The sequence below is a fragment of the Octodon degus genome, unplaced genomic scaffold (genome assembly GCF_000260255.1).
Source record: "Octodon degus isolate 3935 unplaced genomic scaffold, OctDeg1.0 scaffold00069, whole genome shotgun sequence".
In the NCBI taxonomy this organism is placed as follows: domain Eukaryota; kingdom Metazoa; phylum Chordata; class Mammalia; order Rodentia; family Octodontidae; genus Octodon; species Octodon degus.
The window spans coordinates 9,575,493-9,579,181 of NW_004524645.1; the positions used below are offsets into that span (position 1 = coordinate 9,575,493).

Sequence of the window (3,689 nt, forward strand, 5' to 3'; positions counted from 1 at the left end):
ACCTGCAAGCAGGTGCAAGGAAGGCTGGGGCCCGGGCCTGCCTTGCCGGCCCCGCCCCCCAGGCGCCCTGAGACAGCAATTGAGACTGAGTGTGGTGGCGCGCACCTGTAATCCCAGCTCTTGGGAGGCTGAAGACAGGCAGATCACTATGAGTCTGATCTAGTAATGAGACCCTGAATGCCCTGTAGATCCTTCCTTTAAAAATACAGAAAAAAAAAATTTAAGGCAAGAAAGAGAGAGACAGAGACAGAGACAGAGTCAAGGAAATATAGAAACTTATAAAGATCTTATTGCAATTTAGTTTTAAATAAATGGTTTTCCATTTGAAAAAAAAGTTGTAGGTCTAACTCACACTACAGTTTTAAAATTCTAAATAAGGATTACAGTTTTAAGTGTGAAAATCTCAAGACTAACTAGAGAAAATTTAAGAGAATCAATGGATAAACTTAGAATACAAGACTTTTTAAGTAAGACTGTAGTGCCAATAACACTGCCTCTACTCCTCAGGTACATTTGAGCCCCCAGATTCTTTTCATTAGTCCACATTGGTAGTACCTGATGTGTACATTCCTTGTGTGGAGTTGGCCCACCCACAGACCACAGCCCAATTCCTTTGTTCATCCCCTTCTCTCTCCCCTCCACCTCCTCTGTCTCTTGAGCCCCTTCCAGTTTGATAAAGCTCTATCTCTCCTTCCTATTACCTATCTTTTATTTTTATCTTTATTTCTAATTTGGGTCTCTCATATTAGGGAATCCATGTGATACATAAACCTAGCTTTCTGATTTATGTCACACAATATTATGGTCTCTCTGCGCGTGGTTGGGCACGCCTGTAAGCCCAGCACTCAAGAGGCTGAGGCAAGAGGATCGTCTCAAGTTTAAGGTCCTCCTGGGCTACGTAGTGAGGTCAAAGCCAGCTTAAACTACACCATGAAACCCTGTCTCAAAAGGCAGTAGCAACAAAAATTATGGGTTCAAGGTGCATCTGATTTCCTACAAAAGGTTTGAGTTTAGCCTTGTAATGGCACGAAAATACTCCACTGTGTGTAAATACCACATTTTCTGATCCATACGTATCCACAGAAAACCCTCTATAATACATTCAATGCTAGGGGGCCCCTTTAGAAAAACCTGTGCAACTGAAGAATACAGTTGGCACTCCTCCCATCTTAACCTTAGAATTGTTTGTGCTCTATAGATCTTGCTTTTTGGCTTTTCCTTCTTGAACTAATTTTTGGACTTTGTTGAATTAATTGATTTATTTATTTATTTTCTTTCTTGGTACTGGGAATCAAACTCAGAAGCTTAGGCTTGCCAGGCAGGTGCTGTGCCACTGAGCTATATCCTTGGCCTTGAATTTCATTTTATTTGTATCTTTGTTTTCTTCTTTATTGTATTAGTTTGGTTTTGTTGTGTTGTGTTATTTTGTGGTCCTAGAGACTGAGCCTGGGGCCTCATGCATGCTAGGCAAGTGCTCTACCATTGAGCTACATCCCTATCCTATTTTTATACATTTTCAAAAGCTTTTTACTGTTATAATTGGATGGCTGACTTGTGTTTTTAAGCCTTTTTTCTAGTATAAACATTAACACTATAAACTTCTCTTACAGTACTGCTTCTTATAAGGTTTGGTATGGAATTTGATCATATCATGACTTCCCTTTTGCCTGTTTTTATTTAGACATGACTTTGTTAATTTCCCAACATCTGACATTTTCAAGACAGTTTTTTTTCTGTGTGTGTGTGTGTGTGTGTGTGTGTGTGTATGTGTGTGTGTGCACGTACACGCGCATGTGTGGCTGGCTTAGCCTGCCCTGGGGGCGGGGCTGGCAGAGCATGTGGTGCTGGGGATCGAACTATGTCCCTATGCTTTGCCTAAGCAGGCACTTTAGACCACTGGGCTATCCCACCTGTCCTCAAGACAGTTTTTATTGAAATTCTACATAATTGTAAAGAATTATGGCCAGGTGTGGCAGCACACACCTGTAATTCTGAGGCAGGAAAACTGCCAAAAATTCAAGACCAGGTGGGGTTGCACAGTGAGTTGAAGGCCAGCCTGAACTGCGTAGTAAAACTGTCTCAAAACATTATGTAAATCAAAGCACATACCCCAATGATTTTCACAAAATGAATTTCCCCATGTACACGATATCTGAACAAGATAAAGACTATTATTAGTTCCAGATGCCTCGAGCATGTCCACATCAAATCACCACCTTCCCTGAAAATAATTATTCTTTCTTTTATTACCAACAGTTAATTTTGTGTATTTTTAGATTTTATATCAACAGAATCATACAGCATAGTATCTTTTGTATGTAATGTCTTTCACGCTTCAACGTGCTTGACTTATCTATATTGTGTCATGAATATACAACTCAAGAGATATTTGTGCTCTTTTTAGTGATTGATTTTTATGAATAGTGATATTAATACTTCATAAGCTAAGGTGTGCTTAGAGTAGGTGGCCTGAAGTATGGCTTCTCTGCTTACAACACACCTAACAGGAATTTAGGGTCATTGTGACAAGGGACTCAAAACTTGTGACTTCCCTTTGAGCAAATGTCACACGCATGTACTCCATACACTTCCACATGGCTTCTCGATAGTGCCAATGGGACAAGGTTCTACAGTGTTTAGTGAGGGAAGAGGACATCTTGAGCCAGTCCACTGTATCCATGGGTGATCTCTTTGTAGTCCTAAAAGTAAAGACTGTATTTCTATTTTCAACAAATTTTTTAAAAAATAATGGGGCTGGTGAGATGGCTCAGTGGTCTAAAGCACCTACTTAGAACAAGCGTAGCAAAAGCAAAGGGACCACGGTTCAATCCCCCAGCACCACATGCCAGCCAGCCCCGCCCCCTGGTGGGCTGAGCTGGCCACACACACACACACACACACACACACACGAATAAATAAAATTTAAAATAAATAAATAAATAAATAAATAAAAAATAACAATTCTTCTTTCACAAAAATACCTTATAAGCATTTCTGGCAAGTATACACATAAGAGTGAAATTATGGGTTATAACTATTTTTATGTTCAGTTTTAGTAGAAACTGCCTATTTTCCAATGTACTTGTACAAATTTCCAACCATTTTACCAGTACCAAAGAGTAAGAGTTCTTGGTACCTGTTAACACTTGTGTCTAGATGTCCCCCAAAGCTTCATGCAGTCACAAGTGGGACTTTTTTTGCAGGTTTGGGAGACTGAAAAACAAGAAGGATCACTACAAGTCCGATCTGTGTAGTGAGACCCTGGAGACCTGGTACTAAATACATTTTTTAAAAAAGAAAATGAACAAGATTTCACATGTGTTTTGTTTGCACAGCACATCTCTGGAAGGATACATAAGAAACCAGTACCAAGAGTTGTTACAGAGCTAGATATGATGGTGCACACCTGTAATCCCAGCACTCAGGAGGCCAAGGCAAAAGAATCACCATGAATCTGAGACCAGCCCAGGCTAGATAAACAAGTTCAAGGCCAGCCTGCACTACATGGTGACACCCTATCTCAAAAAAAAGAGTTGTTACAGAAGTTCCTTATATTGGAAAGGCTCTGCCCTCCACAGACCAGCCGCTTCTTACCCTTCCCCATCCTATTCTGTCCCAGACTCACATCCCTGCCCTATGATATGCAAGTTTAGCCCAGGAAGATCCTGGGGAAGAGAGTGACACATCAG

General features: G+C 40.6%; 1 non-coding gene across 1 annotated transcript; it reads left to right on the forward strand.

Annotated features, from left to right (window-relative positions):
* Positions 1-2,446: 2,446 nt before the first annotated feature.
* LOC111817777 lies at positions 2,447-2,575 on the forward strand. Its single transcript, XR_002821897.1, has one exon. It is a non-coding gene; the product is annotated as a small nucleolar RNA SNORA11 (small nucleolar RNA).
* Positions 2,576-3,689: the final 1,114 nt, after the last annotated feature.